This window comes from Ranitomeya variabilis, chromosome 6, assembly GCF_051348905.1.
Source record: "Ranitomeya variabilis isolate aRanVar5 chromosome 6, aRanVar5.hap1, whole genome shotgun sequence".
Classification (NCBI taxonomy): domain Eukaryota; kingdom Metazoa; phylum Chordata; class Amphibia; order Anura; family Dendrobatidae; genus Ranitomeya; species Ranitomeya variabilis.
In genome coordinates this window covers 73,039,314-73,054,374 of record NC_135237.1, presented here as the reverse complement: position 1 = coordinate 73,054,374, position 15,061 = coordinate 73,039,314, and the positions used below count along the sequence as shown (strand labels likewise).

The 15,061-nt window shown below is 48.0% G+C and overlaps 1 protein-coding gene across 9 annotated transcripts in view; it reads right to left on the bottom strand.

The window, feature by feature from the left end:
* KMT2C (lysine methyltransferase 2C) overlaps positions 1 to 15,061 on the bottom strand; it is a 302,911-nt gene that overhangs the window by 247,887 nt on the left and 39,963 nt on the right. For 2 of the 9 annotated variants that reach the window (XM_077268641.1, XM_077268644.1), the window contains exon 1: positions 13,854 to 14,343. The exons of the other annotated variants lie outside the window; for them this stretch is intronic. The gene's annotated coding sequence lies outside the window, so the exon portion shown is untranslated. Of the gene's footprint in view, positions 1 to 13,853; positions 14,344 to 15,061 lie in introns of those variants that run through there. 9 annotated transcript variants of the gene reach the window in all.

The window sequence follows — 15,061 nt, the reverse complement described above, 5'->3', positions numbered from 1 at the left end:
CTCGACTAGTACCATTTTCTAATAAATACTTACATCATTAAAGAAATCTGCAGCATCTTTGATAAAACTGGATCTTGCCATGTTAGTCTGTTATTTCCCCAATAAACGGACAACTTGGTGGACAATCACACCACGCCAGGGTATCAGATTGCAAGGGAGAATCAAAGTGTAGACACCCTTTAACGGTTGTTTACACACAAACTTCACAGAAAGAAGCATATTCATATATAGCAGGGTCTGAATAATGGCGCTTCTGTAATATATGTACACGGAATGGTAGAGTTGCTCAATGCAGGAGTCACTAAATCATCCCAGAAAGACGTCTGTCCAGCCTCTGTTTGAAGACTTCCATCGAAGGAGGACTCACCCACCTCATGGCAGCCTGTTCCACTCATTGATCACCCTCACTGTCCGTTTTTTCTAATATATAATCGGTATCTTCTCTTTCAGTTTCATTTCATTGCTTCTCATGTTTCCATGTGCAAATGAGAATAAGGATGATCCCTCTACACTGACATCCCTTCAGATATTTGTAGCCAGCTATTAACCCCTTCATGACCCAGCCTATTTTGGCCTTAATGACCTTGCCGTTTTTTGCAATTCTGACCAGTGTCCCTTTATGAGGTAATAACTCCGGAACGCTTCAACGGATCCTAGCGGTTCTGAGATTGTTTTTTCGTGACATATTGGGCTTCATGTTAGTGGTAAATTTAGGTCGATAATTTCTGCGTTTATTTGTGAAAAAAATGGAAATTTGGCGAAAATTTTGAAAATTTTGCAATTTTCACATTTTGAATTTTTATTCTGTTAAACCAGAGAGTTATGTGACACAAAACAGTTAATAAATAACATTTCCCACATGTCTACTTTACATCAGCACAATTTTGGAAACAAATTTTTTTTTGCTAGGAAGTTATAAGGGTTAAAATTTGACCAGTGATTTCTCATTTTTACAACAAAATTTACAAAACCATTTTTTTTAGGGACCACCTCACATTTGAAGTCATTTTGAGGGTTCTATATGGCTGAAAATACCCCAAAGTGACACCATTCTAAAAACTGCACCCCTCAAGGTGCTCAAAACCACATTCAAGAAGTTTATTAACCCTTCAGGTGTTTCACAGCAGCAGAAGCAACATGGAAGTAAAAAATGAACATTTAACTTTTTAGTCACAAAAATGATCTTTTAGCAACAATTTTTTTATTTTCCCAAGGGTAAAAGGAGAAACTGGACAACGAACGATGTTGTCCAATTTGTCCTGAGTATGCTGATACCTCATATGTGGGGGTAAACCACTGTTTGGGCGCACGGCAGGGCTCTGAAGGGAAGGAGCGCCATTTGACTTTTTGAATGAAAAATTGGCTCCAATCTTTAGCGGACACCATGTCGCGTTTGGAGAGCCCCCGTGTGCCTAAACATTGGAGCTCCCCCACAAGTGACCCCATTTTGGAAACTAGACCCCCCAAGGAACTTATCTAGAAGCATAGTGAGCACTTTAAACCCCAAGGTGCTTCACAAATTGATCCGTAAGAATGAAAAAGTACTTTTTTTTCACCAAAAAATTATTTTAGCCTCAATTTTTTCATTTTCACATGGGCAACAGGATAAAATGGATCCTAAAATTTGTTGGACAATTTCTCCTGAGTACACCGATACCTCACATGTGGGGGTAAACCACTGTTTGGGCACATGGTAAGGCTCGGAAGGGAAGGAGCGCCATTTGACTTTTTGAATGAAAAATTATCTCCATCGCTAGCAGACACCATGTCACGTTTGGAGAGCCCCTGTGTGCCTAAACATTGGAGCTACCCCTCAAGTGACCCCATTTTGGAAACTAGACCCCCCAAGGAACTTATCTAGAAGCATAGTGAGCACTTTAAACCCTCAGGTGCTTCACAAATTGATCCGTAAAAATGAAACTAGGAGTTAGACATACCGGTAACGGTATTTCCAGGAGTCCATTATGACAGCACCACAAGGAGGTTGCTCTTCATATCCTTGATAGGGACAGGAACACAGAAGAGGTTAAATAGCCCCTCCCCACCTCCACCCTTCAGTGATTTGACAAAGTACCACACCAGGATGGATACACCGCAATTTTATTGAACTTCCTCTCTATACATGTTTATATCACACATCAGACAGGAGTTCAAGGGAGGGTAAATAATGGGTGCTGTCATAATGGACTCCTGGAAATACCGTTACCGGTATGTCTAACTCCTAGTTTCCAGGTCGTCCCTTATGACAGCACCACAAGGAGAAATACCAAATAACTCCTATTTAGGGCGGGATTACAGCTTGGAGGACCTTCCTCCCAAAGCCGGTCTGTTGTTTTGACAGAACGTCTAGTTTGTAGTGTCTACAAAAGGTATTTGAACTAGACCAAGTTGCCGCCCGGCAACTTTGGTCCATGGATGCACCCGCACTCTCTGCCCATGAAGCAGATATTGCTCTCAGAGAGTGGGCTTTTAGGTGTTCTGGAGGGGATTCACCGGCTGAAGTATACGCAGCGCAAATAGTAGTTTTAATCCATCTAGCTAGAGTTGCTTTTGAGGCTTTTTTGCCTCTATTTTTCCCCGACATCTGTATAAAGAGATTTGGATCAATTCTCCAGCCGTCTGTAAGTTTCAAATACTGCAAAACTGTTCTCTTAACATCCAGGGAATGGAGAGAACGTTCTTTTTCGTTGTTAAAGTTCTGACAGAACGTAGGCAAAATTATTTCCTGGCTTCTGTGAAAGTCCGTCACAACTTTCGGAAGAAACGAAGGTAACCCTCAAGTGCTTCACACTGTAGATGTAATTCACGTTTTTCAAAAATCTGCTATGTGTAAAAGTAACTTTCAGGCTATGTACACACATAGGAAAAGAGGTGCAGAATTTTCTGCACAAAATCCGCATCTCCTGGCAGAATCCGCAGCCGCAGATTTGCCGCGGTTTTTATGCAGAATTGATGCGGATTTTGTGCAGATTTTCTGCGGTTTTTGCCACTGCGGATTTTTATCATGGAGGGGTGCAGAAACGCTGCAGATCCGCAAAAAAGAAGTGACATGCACTTCTTTGAAATGCGCAGCAACTCCGCACTGATTTTTCCGCAACATCTGCACAGCTTTTTTTTTAATCCCATTGAATAACATTGTACTGTACATCACAGTGCGGATCAGCAGCGTCTCTGGCAGAAAAAACGGCTGCGGATCCGCAGCAAATCCGCATCCTCAGGCTATGTACACACGTTGCGGATTTGCCTCTGGAATTTTTTGTGCGGATTCTGCATCTCTTGGCAGAAAATACAGGTGCGGATTTGATGCGTTTTTTAATGCGTATTTGCTGCGTTTTTACCCCTGCGGATTTCTTTAATAGAATGGGTACAAAAACGCTGCAGATCCGCAAAAAAGAAGTGACATGCTCCTTCTTTTAATCTGCACCTTTTTCTTGCGGAATTTTCAGCACCATTAGCACAGCATATTTTTTTTCCATTGATTTACATTGTACTGTAAATCACTTGCGGATCTGCAGCGTTTCTGCGCGGAAAAAAACGCTGCGGATCCGCAGTAAATCCGCAACGTGTGCACATAGCCTCAGCCAACTTCTGCATCATAAGATTCTACAGAAAGTTTCCAGGCACATTTTTGGCAGCAGTGTGGAAGTAAATTTGCCACTAATTTGCGTCAACCTTTTTTTTTTTTTGTGGATCATTTGGTACTTGTGTATGATTTGCATGTGTGAACAAACCCTTACATTGTGTGTTTTTCTAAGCTTTTTTGGCATCTACGGGCACCTCTTTAGCCCTAATTCTTCATCACTAAAATTAACTTATCAGAACTGTCAAAAATATTTTCCTACGAGATCAACAAGCATATAGTGACTGAGCTGTGGTCTTATTAGGCACAGTATTCAGTCTTAAACAAGCTGAATAATTTCCTGTACTTAATGTTTCCTGGTGATAAGTAACCAAAGCGACAATACTGTGACTATGTCGCTACACATCAATCCAACCAACATCTACCTTTTCACAGTTTAGGAAAACAGCCCAATGTTATCTTTTAATGCTCACATTAGAGGAATATAAACACATAGAAACTCATAACGCAGAAAATCTCATCATCTATAGTCAGGGTCCGCTATGGTCCTGTCCACCACCCCGACCACCACTCAATACAGCAATGATTCTTACAACAGAAGCCAAGAAGCAAATCAGATCGGTATATTGCAGAAAACATTTGTAAAAAAATATCAAATATACCATCTCTAATGGCTGTGGAGAGGCACATGTATAATATACTCAGATTTCTGCACTAACCAGGTGACACTTATGTGTTGCCTACTGACACTAAAGACTGTACGTAAAGTCCAATGTCAATCCAGCTCTCACCAGCGATCATTTTTATAAGTTCCTGATCATGTCAGAAGATTAAGGGTAAAAAAAAGGAGGGAAAAGACCGTGCTGATGAAGAGCCAAACCAGACCGATGTGACCAAAACCCACACAGTAAGTGGCTCTGCGGTGCTGACCTACTAGTTCACATCCCGGGGGTCCATTCTCCCAAAAAGGTCTTGAGTGGTGCCCAACTATACTCATCCAAAGAAAGGTATTCACAGAAAATACTAGACTGTGCAGTATACTTTATTCCTTTTGACAAAGGGACCCCAAGCTTCACGTACCCCATTGTACATCCATATAGTGGGGTACACAGCAAACTTCAATCGGAGACGCACTTTTTCCCAGCACATACATCAAAATAGGTTTAAGCTGTAATATAGGTGATGGTGGGGTTGTTGGCAGAAAAGAGGAAGGAGCCTGTTCAAAATTAAGAAATCTACAGTACGGGCAGGTTCTATGGAGATGACATGAGCCTGAAAACGATTGCTTGGTCTATAAATCACAATGAACTGTTTCCAAAACAACCCCTAATGTTTGCTAGATTTCTACAAGTTCACATTTTTGCATTTGGCCTTTGACCAATTCCCCGTTGCTGCCCGGGTTTGCAAACAAACTTTGATAAAGCTCTTTGAAGAGACTCCCCCCTTTGGAATCAGACAGCGCTCACATCTGCATCAGATCCTCCAATACAAATTCCCTCGTATTTCACAAATTGGAGCTGCATGCAATGTCTTCTCTTCTAGAAAAAAAAAGATGGACTCCAGTAAATGCCAATGGGGTCTGTTAAGATCTGTTGTGTGACAAATCCATCAGCGGTGGGCTGCGTTTCTAAGTATGATGCTCCTAGAGTCTGCAACAACAAGCATTGCTCCTATTTGCTTACCTGCAGCACATCCATGGCATAAGGATGTGAGCACAGGACCCAGTGTATGTAATCTGCCGGTGATCGCTTTCCCCAAGACACTGCACAATCATGGACATGCTCTGCTTTTTTCTCATTAAAGGGAACCTGTCCCCCCTCCCCCCCAGGGCCTATTAAAGTAAATGGGCCACCTTCAGCAGCACTAAGGCAACATTCTGTGAAGGGGACTCTTCTGTTTATTATCCCTAGGAACGTAGAAATAATGACTTTTATAAATTTCCCGCCATACCTCTATTGAGTCAGGTAGGTATGTTTTCTCCCCCGGACTCAACCGCCTCGCAGCCGTCCATCATCCCCCGTTCTCCTCCGGCCCCTCTGTTGTGACGTCACCGGCGCCTTCGTGTAGCAGAGGCGCCAGACCCCGCCCCACAGTGTGTTATGATGTATTCACATTTTGGGCTGAGAATCTGGCGCCTGCGCAGTGGAGCGGGTCGCCATGCTCCATTGAAGATAGTGCCGATGTCTCGCGAGATTTGTGAAGTCTCGCAAGCCTTCGGCACTATCTTCAATGGAGAACGATGACCCGCTCCACTGCACAGGCGCCAGATTCCCAGCCCCGTAGTGTGAATTCATCATAACACTGCGGGATGGGATCTGGGGCCTCGGCTACACGAAAGCGCCAGTGACATCACAACTAAGAGGCGGCGGCGCCCGGTGGGATGATGGACGGCTGCGAGGCGGTTGAGTCTGGGAGAAATTGTACCTCCCTGACTCAATAGAGGTGTGGCAGGAAATTTATAAAAGTCACTATTTCAGCGTTCCTAGGGATAATAAACATAAGAGCCACCTTCACAGAATGCAGCCTTAGTGCTGCTGAAGGTGGCTCTTTTACTTTAATATGCCCTGGGGGGGGGTGGGACAGGTTCCCTTTAAACAAGAAAAATACCTAATATACCGGTGGTGGGGAAAGTAAACTGATATCATGCCAGAAAGTGCTTCTGTCATCAAGATAGCCCTTCTTAAAACTGTGCCGAGAAAGCAGGTCACCGCACAGGACACAAGAGTCCTATAAAGCTGGCCATGTCCAGGAGGATTCTCACAAAATAGCTGAACCCATACTTACATTTCATCTTACGATCAAATGTTATTCTTTAACTTATTTCTTTAAGCCAGAATTTCCTTAAAAGCTTATTCTCAAGATATTAAAGCTACACTCTGTTGAATTTTTATTATTTGCCCGTTTGTTATGGATCTTGTAAAAGTAAAAAAAAAAAAAAACCGTACATACTCACCATCTGATGTCCTTCAGGTCCCTTGCCGTCTGCTTCCTGCTCTGACTGAGTGCCGCCGTACAGTGAGAGCAGAGCACAGCGGTGACGTCACCGCTGTGTTCTGCTCTCACTTTCCGGCCGGCAGACAGTCAGAGCGGGAAGCAGACGGCAAGGGACCTGAAGGACATCAGATGGTATGTACGTTTTTTTTTTACTTTTACGCTGGTAACCACGGTAAACATCGGGTTACTAAGCGCGGCCCTGCACTTAGTAACCCGATGTTTACCCTGGTTACCAGCGAACGCATCGCTGGATCGCTGTCACACACAACGATCCAGCGATGACAGCGGGAGATCCAGCGACGAAAGAAAGTTTCAAACGATCTGCTACGACGTACGATTCTCAGCAGGGTCCCTGATCGCTGCTGCGTGTCAGACACTGCGAGATCGTAACTATATCGCTAGAATGTCACGAATCTTGCCGTCGTAGCGATGAAAATGCCACTGTGTGACGGTACCCTTAGCCAGCATAAGTACATGTGGGGGTTGCCTGGGTGCTAGGGAATCCCCACATGAACTTATGCTGGCTAACAGATGTAAATCATTCAGCTGCGGTAAGAAAAACGAAATCTCCGAGCACTAAAAAATACTCGGGAGGACCCCCGAGCATGCTCGAGAAATCTCGAGTAACGAGTATATTCGCTCATCACTAATTATGACCCTTTAGTATTCACCTGACACTGATAAGAGATGTAATAGGATAAATAGTAAATACAGAGCAGCCCTCACACAGTATTACTATGACCTGAAGGAGCTCGCATCTCAGTAATGTATATTCGCTCATCACTAATGTGTATGTTATACGTGGGCAGAAGTGTACTTCACAACTTGAACTTATATATTTAGCAGGTCTCAGATTCTGATTCAGCTACATATAGGAAGTTGATTTCCTACAAACTGCTCCACCTTAATGCAACATGGTCTAGAACGTAGGAATCACATGACCTGTAAATCCAAAAGTGGGAAAAAAAAACCTAACCTAAGCTGCCAAAAAGTGTAGTAGGCCTCATTCAGACGTCAGTTTTTCACATGCTGGTTTTATCCGTGGTATTTTACAGCAGACCTTGTACGCATTAAATTCTACATTGCTATTAACATGTTTGTGCGGTTTTTATTTGCAGACAGTATGTACGCTAAGAAAAAAAATCATGGTGACATTTCTTTAAATCAGCATCTCGGATCAAAATTACCAATTCATATCTATAGGTTTATGAAATCCACGGGCACTTGGATGACATCTGCGAACCCTCAGTGATTAACACTGTAATGTGTAGGAGATGATATATAATTTATTTTTTCATGTGTGAAAATCACAGGTGAAACTTTGATGGTAAAAGCTGAAACACGGACGAAACACTGATGAAAAACGAATGAAAAACATTGATGCTCGGAGTGATTTTTCTCATACAGAAAATAAACGAACGTCTGAGTGAGGCCTTGATTTGACCTAAAAAGTAAAGATTTTTGAAAAATACATGAATGGGTTAACTGTTACAAACAGAGCTGCCTAGATCCTGCGTCCAGAGGATCAGGTGAGGTCTCACACAGCAGCTCTGCCTTCAGCAAGAACTAGTCACATGCTGGCTGCTACAGTTACAGCGCTCCTAGGAAAGCACCAAATGCCAACACCTGTACTAGGAACAGGGAGAAGGGAGCGCAAAAAGGATTTTTAGAAACCTGAAGAGTCCCATAAACCCCTCTACAGAGCTCTGCATCCAGCCCAGGCACCCTCCTCCACTACAGAGCTCTGCATCCAGACCCAGGCACCCTCCTCCCCTACAGAGCTCTGCATCCAGGCCCAGGCACCCTCCTCCCCTACAGCTCTGCATCCAGGCCCCGGCACCCTCCTCCCCTACAGAGCTCTGCATCCAGGCCCAGGCACCCTCCTCCTCCCCTACAGAGCTCTGCATCCAGGCCCAGGCACCCTCCTCCTCCCCCTACAGAGCTCTGCATCCAGGCCAAGGCACTCTCCTCCCCTCTACAGAGCTCTGCATCTGGGCGCAGGCACCCTCCTCCCCTACAGAGCTCTACATCCAGGACCCTCCTCCCCTACAGAACTCTGCATCCAGCCCCAGGCACCCTCCTCCCCTACAGAGCTCTGCATCCAGACCCAGGCACCCTCCTCCCCTACAGAGCTCTGCATCCAGGCCCAGGCACCCTCCTCCCCTACAGCTCTGCATCCAGGCCCCGGCACCCTCCTCCCCTACAGAGCTCTGCATCCAGGCCCAGGCACCCTCCTCCCCTACAGCTCTGCATCCAGGCCCCGGCACCCTCCTCCCCTACAGAGCTCTGCATCCAGGCCCAGGCACCCTCCTCCTCCCCTACAGAGCTCTGCATCCAGGCCCAGGCACCCTCCTCCTCCCCCTACAGAGCTCTGCATCCAGGCCAAGGCACTCTCCTTCCCTCTACAGAGCTCTGCATCTGGGCGCAGGCACCCTCCTCCCCTACAGAGCTCTACATCCAGGACCCTCCTCCCCTACAGAACTCTGCATCCAGCCCCAGGCACCCTCCTCCCCTACAGAGCTCTGCATCCAGACCCAGGCACCCTCCTCCCCTACAGAGCTCTGCATCCAGGCCCAGGCACCCTCCTCCCCTACAGCTCTGCATCCAGGCCCCGGCACCCTCCTCCCCTACAGAGCTCTGCATCCAGGCCCAGGCACCCTCCTCCCCTACAGCTCTGCATCCAGGCCCCGGCACCCTCCTCCCCTACAGAGCTCTGCATCCAGGCCCAGGCACCCTCCTCCTCCCCTACAGAGCTCTGCATCCAGGCCCAGGCACCCTCCTCCTCCCCCTACAGAGCTCTGCATCCAGGCCAAGGCACTCTCCTCCCCTCTACAGAGCTCTGCATCTGGGCGCAGGCACCCTCCTCCCCTACAGAGCTCTACATCCAGGACCCTCCTCCCCTACAGAACTCTGCATCCAGCCCCAGGCACCCTCCTCCCCTACAGAGCTCTGCATCCAGGACCCTCCTCCCCTACAGAGCTCTGCATCCAGCCCCAGGCACCCTCCTCCCCCTACAGAGATCTGCATCCAGGCCCAGGCACCCTCCTCCACTACAGAACTCTGCATCCAGGCCCAGGCACCCTCCTCCCCTACAGAGCTCTGCATCCAGGCCCCGGCACCCTCCTCCCCTACAGAGCTCTGCATCCAGGCCCAGGCACCCTCCTCCTCCCCTACAGAGCTCTGCATCCAGGCCAAGGCACCCTCCTCCCCCTCTACAGAGCTCTGCATCCAGGCCAAGGCACCCTCCTCCCCCTCTACAGAGCTCTGCATCTGGGCCCAGGCACCCTCCTCCCCTACAGAGCTCTACATCCAGGCCCCAGCAGCCTCCTCCTCCCATACAGTGCTCTGCATCTGGGCGCAGGCACCCTCCTCCCCTACAGAGCTCTACATCCAGGACCCTCCTCCCCTACAGAACTCTGCATCCAGCCCCAGGCACCCTCCTCCCCTACAGAGCTCTGCATCCAGGACCCTCCTCCCCTACAGAGCTCTGCATCCAGGACCCTCCTCCCCTACAGAGCTCTGCATCCAGCCCCAGGCATCCTCCTCCCCTACAGAGATCTGCATCCAGGACCCTCCTCCCCTACAGAGCTCTGCATCCAGCCCCAGGCACCCTCCTCCCCTACAGAGATCTGCATTCAGGACCCTCCTCCCCTACAGAGCTCTACATCCAGCCCCAGGCACCCTCCTCCCTTACAGTGCTCTACATTCAAGCGCAAGCACCCTTCTTCCCTACAGAGCTCTGCATCCAGAACCAAGTGTCCTCCTCCCCAACAGAGCTCTGCATGCAGGCATCCTACTAGTCTACAGAGATCTGCATTCAAATACAGGCAATCACCCCAGCTACGGAGCTCTATATTATAGCCAAAGCTACATTCAAGCTTTATTATTTTTTCTGACCTCAACACTCTGCAGTCCTTAACGATTCAGGATCTATACAAGATCTCCGGTAACCTGTACTCTAGCATCAATCATAATTTGCATGCACAAAAAAAAAAAAGGAAAAAAAAAGGGGTGTTTAAAGAATTTTAAACAAAAATGTTTGTAATTTTTTACACTAACTCCACCAACTTTTTGTAATGCAACTCAGATTCACTTCAACTTAAGCAAGAACAAAAAAGTTATAGAAGAAGTTTACTCTAGTCCATGTCTGGATTATATTTGTAGTGTTGGAACACGGCCAGCAAAACGAAGAGCCAAACTCATTCAAAGGTTTGATTTTGGTGCATCTTACTCGAGTAGAATCTGGATCAAGACAGGAATTAAAAAAAAACAAAAACACAAACACGTTTGACTTGATGAATTGCCTAAAACTGTTTACTGCAGGAAGTAGAGAAAACAAAAATATATCACAAATTAGTTTTCAAAATCCCCATATTTAGTAACAAAACTAGATGGGAGGCCGAAAACAGAAGAGTGAGGCTTGTGTCTGTATTACGATCTGCTTAGAATAGAGAGGCATGAGCCCTCTTCTGCGCCTCTGGATGCCACATAGGACAAATTTACTGCATGCCCTGCATCAACGGTCTCCAAGATGGAGGCGTCTCTCTTTGGGGAGAATTTGTTTATCATACACAAAGTATGGTAGGCCTGAACATCAATGTATGGACGTTCGGCAGTACAGAAGTTATACAGGCTCCAGGCCACTATACATTGACAACCAACCGGACTATTAGGCAGAGACCCCATTCCTGATCTACATCCTATCTGGAGACAACTTGAGAAAGGTCCTGGGGACCGGACAACCCACTGGTGGGCAATACATCAGATCCTTCTCAGATGAATCATATTGACTCTGCTGATTTGCCTTATAGTTCACAGAACGAGATTGAGGCGCGCTGCAGATACTTGTTTGCGGGATTTCAGATGGAAGTATCTATCCACCCTTACCATGTTTGGTGCCTTATCCTTAAAGTTGTTGGAGTACAGATAAGATATAAAAAAGGGTCTAAGGGTACCGTCTTCACAGTGGCACTTTGGTCGCTACGACAGCATGATCCGTGACGTTCCAGCGATATACATACGATCTCGCTGTGTCTGACACGCTACTGCGATCAGGGACCCCGCTGAGAATCGTACGTCGTAGCAGATCGTTTGAAACTTTATTTCGTCGCTGGATCACCCGCTGTCATCGCTGGATTGGTGTGTGTGACACCGATCCAGCGATGTGTTCGCTTGTAACCAGGGTAAACATCGGGTTACTAAGCGCAGGGCCGCACTTAGTAACCCGATGTTTACCCTGGTTACCATTGTAAATGTAAAAAAAAAAAAACACTACATACTCACCTTCTGATGTCTGTCACGTCCCTCGCCGTCAGCTTCCCGCACTGACTGTGAGCGCCGGCCGTAAAGTAAAAGCAGAGCACAGCAGTGACGTCACCGCTGTGCTGTGCTTTACGGCCGGCACTGACACAGTCAGTGCGGGAAGCTGACGGCGAGAGACGTGACAGTCACCGGAATGTGAGTATGTAGTGTTTTTGGTTTTTTTTACATTTACAATGGTAACCAGGGTAAATATCGGGTTACTAAGCGCGGCCCTGCACTTAGTAACCCGATGTTTACCCTGTTTACCCGGGTGCTGCAGGGGGACTTCGGCATCGTTGAAGACAGTTTCAACGATGCTGAAGTCGTTCCCCTGATCGTTGGTCGCTGGAGAGAGCTGTCTGTGTGACAGCTCCCCAGCGACCACACAATGACTTACCAACGATCACGGCCAGGTCGTATCGCTGGTCGTGATCGTTGGTAAATCGTTTAGTGTAACGATACCCTAAGAAGAGGATTTAAAACTATAACTAAACTATCCTACCTGTGCAAAAAAAAACACTGGTGCAGAAAATCAAATCGGGACCGTGGCAACAGGGCAGGATTTATTGGAATATTATATACAGTACAGACCAAAAGTTTGGACACCTTCTCATTTAAAGATTTTTCTGTATTTTCATGACTATGAAAATTGTAAATTCACACTGAAGGCATCAAAACTAAAAACTATGAAAATATAGTCTAGGTTCTTCAAAGTAGCCACCTTTTGCTTTGATTGCTTTGCACAAACCTAGACTATATTTTCAGTTGCTTCACACTTTTTTGTTAAGTATATAATTCCACATGTGTAATTCATAGTTTTTAGTTTTGATGCCTTCAGTGTGAATTTACAATTTTCATAGTCATGAAAATATAGAAAAATCTTTAAAAGAGAAGGTGTGTCCAAACTTTTGGTCTGTACTGTATATTTGCATTTCCTCTTTTTACTTCAAAGCCGTTGTCCGTTAAACAGCATTTATCCCCATCTATGGGATAGATGACAAAGATATAATGGCAGGGGCTCCGGCTGCCGAGACGGCCAGCACACCAGAGATCAGGTGGCCCACATTCCAAAGCTGTAGTGCGCAATGGTCCCACACACCAATAATGGAGCTAGTCGTACATTTAAACACAACTGCTCCATTTGTACGAAGACTTTTGGGACCCCAATTCCCGTGGTCACCACCCAATGATCAGACAACATATACTGCTTATCTAATGTATATAAAAAAAAAAACCTTTTAAGGCCTCAAATAATATCTGCATTTCACATACGCGTATCCATGTTTTGCATGGAGAGAACTTTTGTTTTTATTTTGTGTGTCCACAAAGTAGAGAAAAAAAAACCCAACACAACAGACGTTCGTTTTTGAGCCAAGGCACAGAGCAAACTCTCCAGTGAAAGCCAACAAGTCAGTGGCCATCCGGACCGCACACCCATGGCAATGTCCGGGCCGCCTGGTGCCGTTATCATGGCCGGCCCGTGCACCGTACTGATGTGTGAGAAGCCTGACACTATGACAGCAGGTGGGTTTTGTGGGGTTTTTTGCAGGGAAAAACTGATGAGATCTCCATCCGTGTTTCAAGACCATAAAACTCTGTGGAGGCGCGGTGATGGCCGCACTGTACACACCACAACCCTAGGACAAGCGTCACCGTGCAGCCTGTGAGGGGCCCCACATCACGTGACCCTGCCACCAGGCCCCTGGACCCCGCTGTGGGCGCACGCCAGCCCTCCGCAGCAGTCCCCTCGCAGTAAAGTTCCCCGCACCACACGGCGCACTGTGCGACTTTCCCCAAGTTTCTCAGCAGCAACTCTGCGCTCACCCCCGGCGCGGGCACTGGAGGGTTAAGGCTGCAGCGCTGTGACAGGCGCCGCACACGACGGGTTAAGCCCCGGTGACATCACTCCCTCTCCCCTCTGGCTGTCAGTGTCAGCTGGCCGCGGAGTGACACACGCCATGGACGTGGCAGCGCTCACCTGCCGGCTAGGCGCCCTCCTCCGCTCGGCCCATGTCCCGGGAGCGGCGCAGGCAGTGACTGCGGTCTGGCGCTCTTCCTGTACGGGGAGTCTGTCAGCGGTTCTCGGAGATGCCCCGGATCATCAGCGGAACACACTCACAGATCCCTCCGACAACAGCACCGCAGCCCCTCCCCCTCCCCAGCAGAGTCACAGCACGGGATGTAGATCCGGCCAAAGCTGAAGCCAAATCCCGGCCTGGATTCTGCGCTGTACACAATGCGGGTCACAGGCGGAGCACTCAGCACAATGAGTGCGGCGCCCCTCCGCCGACAAGAACGGTCCCGGAGCTCCCCGACCACAGAAGTAATCCCCAGCACTGTAATAACGGATAACGGGGCCGTGCCCGCAGCGGTGTCCGGCCCTGTACAGGCAGCGCAGTCACCTCGCCAACTGACATGGAGCTGTCTGTCTTTGTTGCCTGTCACAACCAATCACAGTAGAGCTTTCATCCCTTAGGGCAATTACAAAGTGAAAGCTGCGCTCTGATTGGTGGCTATGAGCAACAGTTCCTTGTAATGGACCTGACATCAGATCCAAAAGGAGAGAAATCAGGACCCCAATATTTACTACAGTCTTGTCACCGATCCTGGATAATGAGCAGAAATGTACCCCAGTGCGCAGGTAATGCACACAGCGGCGCGGGGATAGCGCAAGCTGCAGCGTCAGAGTGCGGGTATAACGCACACTGCGGTGTCACAGCGCAGGGATAAGGCACACAGCGGTGTCACACTGCAGGGGTAACGCACACTGCGGCGTCACAGCGCAGGGATAAGGCACACATCACACTGCAGGGGTAACGCACACTGCGGGGTCACAGCGCGGGGATAACGCACACTGCGGGGTCACAGCGCGGGGATAACGCACATAGCGACGTCACAGCGTGGGGATAGCGCACATAGCGACGTCACAGCGCAGGGATAATGCACACTGCGGCGTCACAGCGCAGGGATAACGCACACTGCGGCGTCACAGCGCAGGGATAACGCACACTGCGGCATCACAGCGCAGGGATAACGCACACTGCGGCATCACAGCGTGGGGATAACGCACATAGCGACGTCACAGCGCAGGGATAACGCACACTGCGGCGTCAGCGCAGGGATAATGCACACTGCGGCGTCACAGCGCGGGGATAACGCACATAGCGACGTCACAGCGCAGGGATA